Here is a 16,766-nt window from a genome sequence, read left to right on the forward strand (position 1 = left end):
AGTTAGCTGCCCTTCAGCATCCTGCCAGTTGGTTGCAGTGTCGGAGCTGAGGTTTTCATGGCTCAGTCTGCAGCATTTGTCCCTGTGGTGGGTAGAGGTTTGTTCCTACAAGAAGGGACTGTGCTGCTGGCCTGCTCTGCCAACTCCACTGACTGGGAGGGGAGGAGTGGGCTCTCCCCTCCTGGGAATCAGGGTTAGTACTTGTTAACAGTACTGATAGCCCACAGGGGCTGTCGAAAGACATTCAGTAAAAACAGTGGGCAACGATGTAATGAGACCTTACCAGTACTAATAATATGCTTCTGTAGGAAAGTGGAATTTATCATCTGAAAAAAGTAGTTAGAGGGCCAGGGATTTAGCTCAGTGGTGACGCACCTGCCTCACAAGTGCAAGGTCCTGAGTTCGATCTCTGGTACCAAATAAAAGGAGTTAGGGCAGGCTTTGTGGTGTGTGCCTGTAATCATGGCACTCTGGAGGCTGAGGCAGTAGGATTGCCACAAGTTCAAGGCCAGCTTGGATTGCATGGCGAGACCCTGTCTCAAGAAATAAGCAAAAATAATAAAAAAATAATAAATATAAAAAGTAGTTAAAAACAAACTTTTAGAAGATAGTTTCTAGGGCCAGGGATTTATCTCAGTGGTTCTGCCACCTGCCTCGCAAGAGCAAAGACCTGAGTTCAATCCCCAGTACAAAAAAAAAAAAAAAAAAAAAAAATAGACACAGGTATGGTGGCATATGCCTGTAATCCCAGCACTCAGGAGGCTGAGGCAGGAGGATCGCTGTGACTTTGAGACCAGCCTGGGCTACATAGTAAGTTCCAGGTCAGTCTGAACTACATAGTGAGACCCTGTCTCAAAAAAAAAAAAAAGCAGAAGATACTTTGTACTTTTTCTTGACCAGTGCGACAGGTGAGCTGCAAACAGAAATGTTTTGTTAAGGTATCAAGTGACTACATTTTTTGAGCCCTTGGTTGTGGCCATGGTCCTCCTACTTGTGACCCAATAAGCTGGTTAAGCCTGGGGGTGTTCATGAATGTTTTTAAGGAAAAACGCATTAAAGGTATGTTTGCAGTTGTCTCATTTTTAGAGGCCACATGCGTTGTTGACCATATTTTGGGAAATTGCATTACTGACCTGTATTTTGGGCTGCATCTAGTGCTTTATGATTCGCTTTTCAGTTGCTTAGATGCAGACGGCACTAGGGTGAAGAGCTGGGTGCTTATATAAGGCACCATGGAGAAAGAAGTTTGTCACTGTTGTGAACCTCAGTTGTTGTTTAGCTCCCTTCCCAGTGACTCTGCCCTTACCGCTGTAGCGGGGGGCAGCTGCCCCCAGGACTTGGTGTGTCCTCTTTTGGTACCACAGGGGACCCACTGACTGGCCAGAGGAAGCAAGTGAGTGGTCTAGAGCAGATAGATAGAGGCAGCTGACACTTAGCGGTCTGGTGGAGGAGGACAGCAGGCTGTGTTGGACAGTGGGCCAGGAGACAGTGCTCAGGGACTAGAGGACAGTGGAAGGACAGAAGGCAGAGAGAGGCCCCTATGAGCTGCCCTGCCTGGGCTCTGGCTCATTTCCGGTTCCCTTTACTGTGTCCAGCTATGCTTCTGGTCCTGGAGATCTGTCAGGATCCTGTCCCTCCACTCCCAGGGGAGCAAGGAGAAGGGGATGGGAAGAAATCAGGAGTAGTTTAATTTTTCATTCTAGAGTTAACCATTCCCTAAAAGATGTGACTGTTAATATCCAGTTTCTTTTTCTATCCCCACCACCCCATACTGTGGATTGAATCCGTGGCCTTTGCCCTGAGCTACCTGTCCCCCCTTTAAACTTTTAATTTTGAGACAAGGTCTCACTAAGTTGCTAAATTACCCAGTTTGGGCCCAGATGTGCAATCCTACTCAGCCTCTCAAGAGTGCTAGAATTACAGGTGTGCACCACCACACTCATTCCGGTTTGTTTCTTTTTTACTTTGGCAATGTTAAACAGAATTTTGAGACAAATCATTGGACAAGAACATTACCTAAGTAATGGAAACATATAAAGTAACTAAAATCAGAGCATGCTATCCACATACCCTGGTCTCTTGAATGTTTTCAGTGTTATTTCTAGGATGCTTCTGTCAGAAAGTTCAGTACATGTCCCTCCTGAACCAATTCCATTTTTGAATTTTTTTAATTTTAATTTTTCTCCATTTTTGAATTTTAAAAGAAAAGCCTACTGTCATCAGTATTTATAGTCTCAGCTTTCCCAGCTCATTACCAGAGGCTATTAGGTAGGTCTGGGAGGAGGCATTAACAGTTCGTAAAGGAGAAAGGGCCACTGGTTTAGCCAGTACCCAGGTGGCTGCTCTGGACAGGCAGGGGCACTTGTTCCCTGGGGGTAGCCAGAGGGTTCTGCTCTGCCTCTGCTCTCTCCAGCTGCCCCAGCCAGCTTCTCTGGAGGTCAGTGTGTTCACACCCTGAATGTGGCAACTTCCCATTTTCCTGGAGCCCAGGAGGCAAACACCAGGTGGCTGCTGCATCACCCACATTGCCTCTGAGGTTCATCTTCCAGCTGGCCAGTTCAGGGCCCTAGGGTTAATCCTGTGGTTGGATGGAGTTTGTTTTGGGGGGTTTTCTGCTTGTTTGTTTCAGAAACAGGATCTTTCTATGCACTTCATGCTGACCTGGAACTCACTGTGTAGCCCAGGCTGGCCTTGAACTCTCATGATCCTCCTGCCTCATTCTGCCTCAGTCTCCCGAGTGCTGGGACTGCAGGCATGTACCACCATGCCCAGCAGAATTCTGATTATTATAGCCTGGTTTTCTTATTTTTTCCCAAGCTTCTCAGAGAATTCTTATGACACCAATAATAGTTCTTTGATTCAGGAATCTTATTCTACTTGATTTTTTTTTTTTTTTTTTTTTTTTTTTTTTTTTTTTTTTTTTTTTTTTTTTTTTTCCTGGTATTGGGAATCAAACTCAGGGCCTGTAATTTGCCAGGCAGGCATTGCACTGCTGAGTTCCATCCCTGGTCCCCTACTTGAATATTTGTTTGCTTAAAGTTCAGTTACAAAGAAGGTCTAGGGCTAAAAGGAAAGGTGAATACTCCCCTTAAGACAGGCTTGTCATGAGGATTTTAGGTTCTTTATGTGGATCATCCCCTACTTGGGTGAATTTTTTGTACCAACAAAAATCTTGAATCTTTTGTGTGTCTTTTTTTGGGGGGGTACTGGGGTCGAACTTGGGTCCTTTTGCTTGCAAGGCAGGCGCCGAAACACTGAGCTAAATCCCCAGCCCTTTTTTCTTTTTTCTTTTTTTTGAGACAAGGTCTCACTGTAAAGTTCAGGCTAGCTTTGAACTCACTGTGTAGCCCAGGCTGGCCACAGACTTGCAGCAATCCTCCTGCCTCAGCCTCCGGAGTGCTGGAATTACAGGTGTATGCCAACATGCCAAGCCCTAGCAAAATTGAATTTAGAGAGGGATAGGCTGGATGAAGTGGTGCAAACCTATAATCCTAGCTGTTCAGCAGGCTGAGGCAGGAGGGTTTCAAGTTTGAGGCAGTTTGGGGAATTAAGTTTAACAGTATGAAGGGCCAGGGAAGTAACCCAGTGGTAGAGCCCTTTCCAGACATGTGGGAGGCCCTGAGTTCATTCTAGAATTGAGATGGTCAAGCTCACTTGCTTCTCACATTGAGAGAGGGAAGTGGCAGAGATTGTCAGTGTGTAGTTTAAGCAGGTGAGAAACCAAACTGTATACTTGCTTGTCCCTCTCCTTGGGACTTTGTGCTCAGTTGTCAGCACAGCAGAACAACCTTCTCTGGACTCTATAAAAAGCCCCATCCCACCTTCTCAGCCTTCTCGTCCCATCCTGTTTGTCCTTTCCAGTGGACAGCACCTGGCACACCAGAATATGAGACATTTTTGAAGCCTTCCTCAACTGCAGTCCAGCCCCATGGCAGCAAGAGCATGTGGTCTCTGCAGAGGCCGGCGTGCAGCAGGGGCTGGACAGGTGCTGCTGAGTAAGTGAAGCTGCACAGGCAGAAACCTGCTTGGAGGCCATTTTGTTAGTGCTTTGCAAGGGACAAGAGCCAACCTCTCTCATGCCATCACGGAGTTGCCCTGTGTGTACTCAGGCTCCTGCTCACCTCAGTTCGCTTGGCTCAGGTGACGTGCCACTGCTGGCCTCCCAGAGTTATCTCAGAAACGCCTGCCTCCTTCCTGTGCCTTCCAGAGCACAGGTCACTTAGCTAGGAGCCATAAACCCATTCCAATCAGGAAACAGTATGTGCTCATGGCTTCAGCTGCTAAGCTTTTGTCAGTGATGAGGGACTAGTCTGTCTGCTTTCTTAAATTGTCTCTAATTCTTCCAGACAGAAACATCTCCAGCATTTCTGTGTGAGCCTGGCAAGTGGTCCAAATCTGGTGGAGTGCCCATCACCCTGGGCTGGGCTCCCTAGAGCCTCTGACTCAGACTGCAAGGAATGGGGCCAGGGACATAATTGGGGAAGGCAGAGTGCAAAGTTGGGCTTCTATCTGTAGGAGGAGTATTTGAAGACTTTTGAGCGGAGGAGTCACATGTCAGAACTGTCCTTCAGAAAGATAAATGAGGCGGTGATGCTTAAGATGGATTGAAGAAGAAAGGTGGTGAGATAGAAAAGCAGATTAGTAGTAGGCTGGGCAGAGGGGGGCTGGCAGGAGGCCTGGAGTGGAGGCAGAGAGCAAGGTACAGTGGGCAATGAGGGATGCAGGACCGGCCTGAGAAGCACATTTGTGAAGGCAAGCCCTGCAGAGTAGTGGCAGAGGGCAGTCTGGGTGCCTGTGGGCAGGGGAGGGGATTGGGCTCTCCGAACACAGCAGGGGTAGAGTTTTCTAGACACTGGGTGTAGTTGGGGAAGGGGAATACAAGGATGGTGGAAGAACCACAAAAGATTATTCCTGAACCAGCCGCAGGCCTTGGTGGCTGGGTGGAAATGAGACAAGAACTTGTTGTTGGGAACTGGGTGATGGGTAGTGGGAGCCAGAGGCCTCTGGCTTGGGAGACAGGCCGAAGATGTGACTGGCAGTCTCGGGGAGACTGGGAAATGAGCTGTGTGGTTTTCTCCAGCACCTGGAAATGCACGCTTGGCGCTGGGCAGGTATAGCTGTACAGGCAGTTTCACTAGAGCTGTTCAGTAGTGACAAGCAAACCAGCCGAGATCCCAGAGTGATGGTGAATAAGCAGCATGCTGCGGCACATGTGCTAAGTTTAGGAAAGAAAGGTGTAATGATGAGGAGAGGGGAGAGGGGCCTAGGAAGTGACCGGAGTGGGAAACAGCTCTGAGCACATGGGGCGCCTGCCATCCGGCCTCTGCGTCGCTGTCCTCCACTCAGTCGAGGTGAGGTAGCTAGCCACAGCTGTGCTTCCTGTCACCCATCCAGACCCAGGGAGCCTGCTGTACTTTGGGTCTCAGTTTCTGCATTCTTCTGGAGTAGAGATGCTTTGATTTTGCCTGAGCTGGTCCCCCAGCTCCCCGAAAAGATCTAAGAACAGTGGCTGAGACATCACTGTCCTTGCTTGTCATAGTCCTTTGGGGTAGAAAGCAGAGTTGGCCGGAGAGCCCAGAAGACCGAGCAACTATACACATAGGGCAGTAGGGGCTGCCAGGAGCCTGTGAGGCTCGGTGAGCAGGAGCAGAGGGTAGTCAAGTGAAGGGATTGTAAAGCAGCTGATTAAAAAGGTGTACACTGTCCTGTGTGAAAAAGATGGAGCATTCCGAGACAGGGACTGCAGAGAAAAAGCAGAATGGAGCTGGTAGAGACTCACATCACAGATAGTGTTTCTTCAGTGACATGGGCTCGTGTCACAGCCCAGGAAGGAATGGTGGGGCTAAGCCAGGCCAGTGGAGTCCAGAGCCACAGATCAGCAGAAGCGGGAAGGGCTTCGACAAGGAGAGCAGGTATCCTGGAGAACTGGGGCAGCCCCACGTGGCCTAACATGAGTGAGTTGCAGGAGTCTTTGTCTGAAGTAGAAGAGAAATACAAGAAAGCCATAGTTTCTAATGCACAGTTAGACAACGAGAAGAATTTGATATACCAGGTAGATACCCTCAAAGGTGTAACTGAAGAACAAGAGGAACAGATAGCAGAATTTTATAGAGAAAAATCAAAGGAGTTGGAAAGGCAGAAACGTGTAATGTGCTGCAGCATAAGATGGATGAATTTAAAGGAGGCCTTCGGGAGAGAGACAAGCTTATTGAGGCCCTAGAAAAACAGAAGGAATACATTGCCTGCCTTAAGAATGAGCAAGATATGCTCAGAGAGAAACTGGCTGATCTGCGGGAGACAGTGAAGACAGGAAGAAAACATGGCTTAGCTGTAATCCCTGATGGCACTCCCAGTGGTGATGTCAGTCCTGACCAGTGATTATAGCTGTTACTCTTGTGTCTTGGGAAGCTGCTCAATTGGAGTCAGTGGGAGAAGGGCCACTAGATGTAAGGCTACGAAGACTTGCTGGAGAAAAGGAAGAGCTGTTATCACAGATTAGAAGAATGGCAAAAGTGTTCCAGGAACGATGGCACAGAAGGTGACCTGGCAGGACTGCAGAATGGCTCAGACTTGTAGTTCATCAAGATGCCAACAGGCAAATTAGTGAATATGAATTTAAGTTTTCAAAAGCAGAACAGGATATAACTACCTTGGAGCAAAGTATTAGCTGGCTTGAGGGACAGGTGCTGAGATACAAAACTGCTCCTGAGAATACTGAGAAAGTTGAAGATGAACTGAAAGCAGAAAAGAGGAAGCTACAATGAAAAGTTAATTACAGTGCTGGACCAAGATTGAAGAGATGGAAATGACCAGTAGCCACCGAGCCAAGCGGCTGGGGAAGATGAAGGCCAATAGGACAGCACTTCTGGCCCAGCAGTAGGGAGGTCGCTCTTTGGCCTGTGCGTGTGTAGCTCCTTGGGCCCTGGCTCAGTGGGACTGACTCTTTCTGTATATTGACACAAACCCCTTTCAGTACTGTTTTGAGTTTTGTCTTAAAACGGGCACTTTTGTATTTTATAATTTACGAGATTGAAGCAGGATTGAATCTTCATGAATGAACACTTTGTATTTTGTTGTAGTTTTATTCTAGACTAAGAACTGGTCCATGCTGTTTTTAGTTTTAATTTTCGTAATTTTAGAATCGAGTTTACTTAGCATTTTCTCCCCAGCTGCCTCTGTAACTGGGCACTTGGAGGCCTTAGCTGAGGTTTGGAGGACCGCAATTCTGAGTGCTCATTGAGACCCTTGCTGGAGATCTCAGAAAACACAAGTGCCTTCTGCACATTGCAGTGCAGACTTCAGTGACCTCCAGTGGGCAAAAGACATTTACCCTTCCTATTAGCATTTACACTTTAGTGAAGAAAACAACTTCACAAGTGGAGAATCTGTATTTCACTCAAAGTTATGTTTGGAGAGAAAAAGCCTTTTTTTTGTAAAATATTTAAATTTATCTAAGAAAATGTTAGGAGAATACATGGGCAATGTATATAAAACTTGCTTTACTGCATGGGGCAGGGAAGTCCAAGACTTTTAAAGCAAGAATTGGGTCCTTAGTCTTCCATATCCACTGTGCTGTACCTTGTAAAGTACTTTTGTCTGCTGCTTATTTGTGAAATGAGACCTCAGACATCTTAGGGCCCTAAAGTGGAGGGAGGAGCCGGGCAGGCAGGTGGGAAATCTGCCTGAAGATTCTATTAAACACACACTTTTGCCAACCATGATTGTTTGCTGACGCATTTATTTTAATGAAGAAGCCTTAAAAGCAACTCTTGGCAAATATATACATATATATATCTTTCCTGTCTTGCTGCTCTTCTTTTCTCTCTGAAGGAAAAATAACCTGGAATATAGAACTTTTAATTTCATCTAAAGGCACCCAACATGAAGTTTGTTTTGTTTTTAATCATCAAGTTACAGTATATCCACTTTGCAGGGTTTGTGATGTTCTTTTACTGTCAGAATCAAGGTGGTTTTATGGAAATGATTGTGTAGCTTCAAATGCTTACACAGAAAATACATTGGGGAAAACTTTAATGAATTAAGGCATTTAAGGTAATAAAGCTAGACTTGAAACTAGATAATAAACACAAAAGGTGGGGGGGAACAACTACAGTCCAGATGTGGGTAGTGCACACCTATGATTCCAGTACCCTGGGGGGCCGAGGCAGGAGGACAAGAAATTCAAGCACATTGGTGAAGCTCAGAGAAGCCTCAGCATCACAGATACGAACAGAAACCCCAGCACTGAGCACACTACTTCAGATCAGTCAGATCTGAAAAGGTAGTGCTGTAGCAGAGCCCGGAGAGTCTATACTGCGGGAGTTGTAGCTGGCCGCACACAGAAGATGGAACAGGGCGCTTGCACGGGCCGCTGCCTGGCATTGGAAGTCCCTCTGTGTTGCGCTGCGCTGCGGGCTGGGAGAGGTCTGATGTGGTTCAGAGGTTCTGTGTGTGCTGAGTTTGCTCATGAAGTTGATGCATTTGTGTTTACTCTGACGTCTTTTCCATTTTAATTATTTTTAAGTTTGACTAAGAATGGTTCTATAAACTCTGGAACCCTTTTCCCTTTTGGTGCAGGGATAGAACATGCTCTGCCACTGAGCTACATCCCAATCCTTTTGGCCTTATTTTTTATCACTGTCTCTTCCTTTAACCTGTGCCTTCTCTGATGGATTACTTTTTTTCATTTTTGTTCTCACTTTTTGAGACATAGATTGGCTCTATAGTTTAGGCTGGTCTTAAATTCACTGTGCTATATACTCGGGCCAGCCTGGGTAGCCTCCTGCCTCAGCCTCCTGAGGTCTGGGATTATAAGCATATGCCACCACATCTGGCAGCCTTTCTAAAGAGAAAATAAAAGGTTCACCAAATACACATTCTTCCTCTCATTTCCACATCCATGCAGGCCTATAAGATCTGCCTTTAGAGTGACCTTGGTGAGTTTTTCCTTGCTCTGGGAGTCTTTCTCCTTTCTGCCTAGTCCTTTGGCCCTCATCATTTCCACCTATGGGTATTGTCGGCCCCTAACACCTACCCCGTGCCTCTCAGCTTTCCACTCTACCTTTGGTCCCAGCAGGCTTAGTTGTGAGATTTCCACTCTAGGGTTTGGTTCTGTTAAGTCCCTAGTTCTCTAAGTGTGGTGCTGCTGGCCAAGACTTACGATTCTGTGGGACCAGTACCCTGTCTGCAGCACTGGCTTCTGCATGCTGTGGAGTCAGCTGAAGACCCTGAAGATAGGGCTTGTTTTCAGCTAGACTGGAGTCTGCGCGACTTTGTGGCTCCAGGCTGTGGAGGAGGGATGGTGTTCACCATGGTCACCTGGGCTCTGGCATCAGGAACACACACACTGGCCACCTACTCTCTTTTCTAAGAGAACAGAGAACTTCAGCTTCGTTTAATGACTTGAGCAGAAGGCAGTCTAGGCATTTCACACACAGCCCTCTGTCATTTACTTTTCTGCCTAGTTTTTCTTTTCTTGTCTCTTAAAATGGAACATTCCTGGAAGGAGTTACATTCGGATGTTGGGATCAGTGTGCCTTTGCTTTATAGGAGGAATTCTCTCCTTGAGACTGGTGGTGGTTACAAGCTAGGAAGGGGCTGCAGAGCACCCGTGGTGCCCTCACCTAGAACCTAGGTCAGTGGCAGCAAGCCTGAGCTCAGGGCTGCGCTCGCAAGACCACCTTACCATGAGGGTTTTTGGAGGCGGCAGTAGTTTGCATTTACTGATTATCTTCTGTGTTCCCCGACTTCCACTTCCACACCCACATTTTCTTTTTTGAGGTGAAATTCTCATAACATAAAATTAAACCATTTAAAAAAGAACAGTCATTGGCACTCAGTGCATTCACAGTGTTGTACAGGCATCACCTCTGCATAATTCTGCATGTTCATCAGCCCACAGGGGAAGCAGCTCGTGAACTGCTCTTCTGATATGGCCCTTGGTGACCACTGCAGTCTTGTCATGATGCATTTGCCTATCTGGGATTTTTCCATAGAAACAGGATCGCGCATAGTTATGTGACTTTTCGTGTCTGGCTTCTTTATGGAACATGTTTGTGAGGTTCTTCCACGTTGGAGCATGTATCCATGCTTCTTTCCTTGCTATGTCTGAATAATACTCCATTTTGTGGATAGACCGCATTTTTCTCCACTCACCCACTGATGGGAACCTGAGTAGCTTCCACCTTCTGGCCAGTGAATATAGCTGCTAAGCTAGAATTCTTAACATCTGTGTGTATTGAACCCTTGTTCTGGTTCTTCGGGGTATACACCTAGGAGTAGAGTTGCTGTATCACATGGTTAATTCTGTATTTAACTTTCTGAGGAGCTTTTGAACTTTTCCTTCCATACCTACTTCTGTTACCAGGAAAGTGCTGTGCTTGTTTTTACAAAAGCAGCATAATTCCTCAGTTAAACTGCTCTGTTAAATAGATGCGTTAGAGTCCTAAGTTTGGCTTGGTGACACCTCCCCTAACCCTGGCCTGCTGTGTGTCTGGGCCCACAGGCCTGTGGATTCCTGAGATGATGAGTCAGGATGGTGCAATCTCTTCACAGTTCACTTGGGGACCGTGTGACGTGCTTGTAGCTAACTCAATTTTTGGAAAAACACAGCAGCTGTTTCAGGAGTGATCTAGAACTAGACATTTCCTTTTGGGCTGAAGTGTATCTGAATGAGTCGGGTGTCTCCCCTGCAGATGCCCCAGAAGCATGGGCTAGAAATGGCCCTCTGACCAGGCCTCTGTGCTGGCAGCAGAGGAGGAGCCTGTAGGGTCACAGTGATTTTCATAGCAGGCTTCTAACCCAGATCCCTTCCAGTTGTGTTCAGGGTATTTTTCCTGGGGCTTTTCTAGGGAATTTTAAAAATAAAATGTTGAGATCAGAATTTCCTTTTCAACATTAAAAAATGAAGGGCCTAGGCTGGGGATTTAGCGCAGTGGTTCTGCCACCTGCCTTGCAAGTGCAAGGACCCAAGTTCGATCCCTGGTACCAAAAAAAAAAAAAAGAAAAAGAAAAATGAAGGGCCAGGGATTTAGCTCAGTGGTTCCAGCACCTGCTTCACAAGTACAAGGACCCAAGTTCGATACCCAGTACCAAGAGAAAAAAAATGAAATGCTGCAGTATTACTAAGTGAAACAGTCTGGGGGGAAGCTGTAGTAATAGAGAAGAACTCTTACTTACATTTTAAGTGTTTGCAAAACAGCACAACCTGAATACTATACAAACAGCCCTCTCTTTTGTTACAGACAGATTTACATGTGTTGGAGTCCAGACCAGAAGCACTTCTGAATTAAGGTAATTTCATATATGTGTGTGTGTGTGTGTGTGTAGTTAATACTCGTCAGTTTTCAAAATGTGTTTGAATTTCTTCAGGGTTTCTTTGTGTATGTGTGTGTTGCTGGGGACCAAACCCAAGGCTCCATGCTTGCTAAGCTAAGTGTGTACTCTACTATTGAGTTGTGTCTTCAGCCCAGGATTTCTAGTTTTTGTTGCATTTCACCCACCCTTTTTGGGGACAGAACTCAGGACCTTGCACTTGTGAGGCAGGCAGCGGCACCACTGAGCTAAATCCCCAGTCCTCACCCACCTTTTTTTGTGATAGTGGGTAGACACCTCAGGACCTTGCTGATGTTGCAGGTGCACTTTAACACTTACATTCCCAGCCCCCTTTTCCCCCTTTGGCCCTGGGAATTGAACCCAGGGCCTTCATACTAAGCTATATCCCGGACTGTTTTTTAATTTATCTTTCTGTCTATTGTGTTTTTGAGATAGGATCTGGCCTTGAACTTGCAGCAATCCTTCCTGCCTCAGCTTCCTGAGTGCTGGGATCACATGTGTGCCACCACACCCAGCACCCCTGCCTAAACTTAATCAGAAAGCACCATGCTCAGTAGATTGCCAGGGTCTGAAGACGCCATGCTGCTTGGTGAAAAGCAGGAGCATCTGGGAGGAGTTTGTACCTGTTGAGGTCATCTGGGGAGAGCTCCTGGAGCTGTGTTTGGAGGTCACCATTGCCTGGAAGGGCCCTTGCCTCACATTTTGTGGGAGCAGATGTCCACTCTCGCATTGGTCTCAGTTGTGCTTAGACTGAGGGCCTCATATGGGGTAAAGAGTCCAGCAGGAGAGTTGGAGGGAGGGAGTAGAGCTGGTGTCAGGGTCAGAAGGAGGGACTAACGGGGTGTAGGAAATGTGCCGAGGTGCAGAGAAGTGGAGCATGCTCCTGAGTGTTCATGGTTTTTCTTTCAGGTGGGCAGCGTGGGGGACAGAGCCCAGGCCCTTGCCACAGGTTGGCAAGTGTTCTGACACTTAGCTGCACCCTTCCTTTTGTTTTGAGACACAGGCTCACCAGTTTGCCCACGTTGGCCTCAAACTTGTGACTCTCTGACCTCAGCCTGGTTTACAGGTGTGCCAACTCTTTGGTTTGAATGGTAGTCATTGTGTCTCAGACATGGATCTGTAGCCCCAAGGTTGCCTATTTAGACATTCAGGCACATGTGCTAGGCACCACAGTTGGCTCCTTCCCAAGACTGAGCCATGTGGCAGCCACTCCCTGGTTGCACAGGAAGTGCAAGATGGGTGCTGAGGCTTTGGATCTATTCAGATTGGAGACTTTGTTCTTCACGTGTGTTGGCCTGTTTGTCTTACAGGTTAGTACATGTTTGCAATGTGGTTAAAGAATGCCAACAAATATCAGTTATTTTTTTAAGTGTTAAGGAAATATTCAGACGTAAAAGTGGGATATTGTAGAATTGCTCAGCTTCATTACTATAGGATTTTGCCAGTTGTGTTTACTCTCGCTTTTTCCCTTTCTGCCTTCTGTGAAGTGTTTCACAGCAAATCCCAAGTGCCGTCTGTTCTGCACAGTGTGCGTTTATAACCTCAGGGACTCAGACCCTTCACCCCAGCAGGCAGAGGGGCAGCAGTGCCTTCCTGCCATCAATACCCAGACTGAATTTCTGCTTTTTCACATTTTCAAGATAATTACTGTTGCTTTTGAAACAGGCCCTCCCTAGGTTGCCCTGACTGGTATGGAACTCCTGGACTCATGCATCCTCCAGCATATTAGCTTCCTGAGCCTAGAACTTAGGCCAGCACTGCCATGCCCCAATTGCACATTTGGATTTTGAATCAAGATCCAGCACCCCCAGCATTTCCAGGGACGTTTAATAGAGAATTGAAACAGATACAAATGTAACAAATAGCATAAAGAATCCCTCAGTAAACCAGTTACCAGCTAGCTGCTGATCTCCTTCTTGTGTGCGCCCCACCTGTTTCCCTCCTTCATTATATTTCTGGGTGTACCTTTAAACGATAGAGTCCTATTAAAGAAATATAGTACTATTGTTGCACCTAAGTGGTTCCACTCTGTTGCTTTTACTCCACGTGTTCTAATCCCTGTGTGTGGTGGCCTTTGGGGTGGCCTCACAGTTGGTCTGAGTGAGTTTCCAGTGTTGCTTAATTTCCAAGTCTCTCAGCTGTCTTAGCCCATGGCCACCCGCCAAGGTTTCTATGAAAGACAAATGAGGGCCGGGGATTTAGCTCAGTGATTCCGCTACCTGCCTGGCAAGCACAAGGACCTGAGTTCAATCTCTGATACCAAAAAAAAAAAAGAGGGCTTGGGCCTTGTCTTTTGTGGTTCTAGGGGTTCGGTCAGGGTTTCTTTAGCATGACTTCATCGACACTGTCATGGTCATAAAGTATGATTAAAGGGCTGGGGATTTAGCTCAGTGGCACCACACCTGCCTTGCAAGTGCAAGGTTGTGAGTTCGATCCCTGGTACTGAAAGAAAAACTATGATTGTGAAAATTGCTGCTGGGTTACAAGCATCTCAGTCAAGGACAGGAGCCTTTTGTTTTGTATTGTTTTGTTTTTGGGGGTGGTTGGTTTTTGAGGCAGGGTCTCGATCCGTAGTTCAGTGTGGCTTTGAACTCATTATGTAATGAAGCCCAGACTGGCCTCAAACTTGCAGTGGTCCTCCTGCCTCAGCCTCCCTAGTGCTGGGATTGCAGTTGTGACCACCAAATCCAGCTAGCAGTGTTCTTTTTCTTCATCTGACTTGCTAGCCATCAAGCTTGAGGGGTTGCTTTATTGAAGGGGTCCCTTCGTATTTAATCACAGGAAGGCTTATTGGAATGCTTTCTTTTTTTCTCTCTCTCTCTCTCTCTTTTTTTCCCCCTCAGTACCAGGGATAGAACTTGGGACCTTGTGCTTGCTAGACAGGTGAAGTGCCACTGAGCTACATCCCCAGCCCAGAACACTTTCACACTGATGGCCTCATTTAATATTCACATTAGCCCATGACACCAATGACAGCAACCCTGTTTGCAGTAACAAGAATACAGGGAAAAGTGGTTCAGTAGGACTCCTACCCTTTGTGTTCGCAAAACCAGACTCCATTACTTTCCAGTGTCTACGCTTCTTTTGCCATTAGCAAAGTGGTTGTTGGTGACTCTTAACAGCTGTGGGCTTGGGGACACTGACATACCTTTTCTCCTCCTACTTCACGGAGTTGCAATTAGAGGGGTACGGTGCCGCTGTGCATGTGTCAGGAAATGGAGGAGGCCCTACCTGGAGCAGTTGCCCCACATACAAGAAGCATCTCATAGAAACGGTTGTGTGGCACTTGACTTTCTAGATTCAGTGCCCTTTGTCTTCAAAACTTGGGGTCTCCCCATCTCCTGGCCTAGGGATCAATCTCAGGGCCCTGAGCTGTTGCCCAGCCATGTGCTTTCACATTATTGAAGTTTCTGTGAGCTGGGCATGGTGGCACACCCCTGTAACCCCCACACTTGGGAGGCTGAGGCAGGAGGGTTGCCACAAGTTGGAGGCCAGCCTATGGTACATAGTGCGTTTGAGGCCAACTTGGACTACATAGTGAGATTCTGTCTCAAAATAAATAAGCAAATTTCTCTGAAAAGCTGTTCCAGAACAGAAGTTCTAGATAAGACCTAGGGCAGATGTGGGTCACAAGCAGACCTGAGACCTCAGCAGGCCCTGTCTTAATGGATTAGGCTGGAAAGTGCAGCCTCAGCACTGCTAGAGCTTATGTGGGCATCTTGTGGAGGGGAGGGGCCTTCCCAGAGGTGGGGAGACTGATGGTGGGCCTTCCTGGAGAGGCTGAGACAAGGGCAGTGGAGAGAAAGGTAAACGCCATCACATGTAAGTAAGATTTTTGAAGCATGCATTCATGTATTTAAATTTCCAAAGTAGTATTAGCAATATTACCAATATTTAGGTGATTAAATAGAAAAACATGGCCAAAAACTAATAAAAATGCTGTTTTATGTAAGTGGGGAGCATAAAACCACTAAAATTACTATATTTAAATTTACATTCTGGTTTTTATTTAGTAACTACCAAGAATTCCCCAAATTACTATGTTGTTTTCACTTTTTAAAATTTGATTTTGTTGTTGTTGTTGTTGTTTTGTTTTTGTACTGGGGATCGAACTAAGATCCTTGCGCTTGTGAGGCAGGCGGCGGAACCACTGAGCTAAATCTCTGGCCCCATTCATTTTTTAAAAAAAAAGAGGGTCTCACTGTGCAGATCAGCTGGCCTTGAATTCCCTGTGTTGCCCAGGCTGACCTCAGACTTGCAGTCTCATGCCTCAGCCTCCCAAGCACTAAGATTATGGAGGTGCACCACTGTGCCTGGCTCAGTTATTGCTCTTAGTGGTAAGGTTCCTGTCATCCAGCAGCACTACACAGTTAACAGTAGCAGTTCTCCGGAACTGAGATGTGTAGAGAGAAGGATGCAGATGCTCTGGATGCGGAATCCAAAGAGTCATGAGCTCTGGGCCCCGCATGTGGGTGGAAGATGGTGAGGAGCAGGGCCCTCTCTTCCCAGATCTTTCCCCGGAGCTGGCTGCTGCAGAGGGGTGCGTGTGCTGGCTGGCATTGCCATTGATCCCTTCTGTGCCCAAAAGAGCATCACGCACCTCTTGGCCCACAGTCTGTACAGAGGCCACCTTGACGAAGGATGCCCTGCTCCCGGGATATCCCGCTGCCCACCTCCTTGAGAGCCTCTGGGCACTGCTGTCCTGCCTGCCAGCATCCCAGCTCCTGTGGCCATGAGTGCATCACCCAGGTGCTCCTGAGCTGTGTGAGCCCACCTCAAAACACTTTTTAGGTTTTATATATATTTCTAAATTTTTATCCCATATACAGACTACTGTAGTGAGAAAAGTAAATCTATTGTTGGGCATTTAAACATTTAAAAATTACATCCTCTAGTCTCTGTGTTTAAAAAAAATTTTTTTTTTTTCTTTTTTGGTACCAGGAATCGATCATGCAAGGCAGGCGGTGGCACCACAGAGCTAAATCCCTGGCCTTTTGTGTTAAAAATTTTAATTGCCTGACACATTTCTCTTTCTTACCCATCTGTGTATGGGTTACAGACCTTCCAGGAATCTCAGTACTAAAAGTAGGAATACCCTTTTTCTTAACAATGCACATGCACACACAGAACTGAGTCTCCTTGTGGACCCATGGGCATCAATATCTGTTCAGGGACTGTAGTCAAAAGACGGTGTGAGGCATTTCGCTGCTCACTCATGAAGTAAGCAGGTCCGGGTCTGTACTTTTGCTTGTGACTAGACATTTAGAGTTACTGTGAAATTTTCTGAGGTCGCTGAGTTAAGCAGTCCTTTTCATTTTACAGTGAGTAGGATCATTAGGGTGTTCTTTGAAAGAATGGGAAGGGATCTGGGGATGGAGGTAGGAGGGGAAGAAGTTAAAAGGATTGAGATGAGATATATATATATATATATA

The 16,766-nt window shown here is 46.6% G+C and overlaps 1 protein-coding gene and 1 pseudogene across 2 annotated transcripts in view; both read left to right on the top strand.

Annotated features, from left to right (window-relative positions):
• The first annotated feature begins 3,373 nt into the window (after positions 1-3,373).
• On the top strand, positions 3,374-8,060 carry LOC104864642 (annotated as a pseudogene).
• A 3,177-nt stretch (positions 8,061-11,237) lies between these two features.
• The window catches only part of Gnb1 (G protein subunit beta 1), a 34,090-nt gene continuing 28,561 nt past the window's right edge, over positions 11,238-16,766 (top strand). For both annotated transcript variants that reach the window (XM_010627750.1, XM_019207970.1), the window contains exon 1: positions 11,238-11,292. The gene's annotated coding sequence lies outside the window, so the exon portion shown is untranslated. The remainder of the gene's footprint in view (positions 11,293-16,766) is intronic.

The sequence above is a fragment of the Fukomys damarensis genome, unplaced genomic scaffold (assembly GCF_012274545.1).
Source record: "Fukomys damarensis isolate Sample0158 unplaced genomic scaffold, DMR_v1.0_HiC HiC_scaffold_23, whole genome shotgun sequence".
NCBI lineage: Eukaryota > Metazoa > Chordata > Mammalia > Rodentia > Bathyergidae > Fukomys > Fukomys damarensis.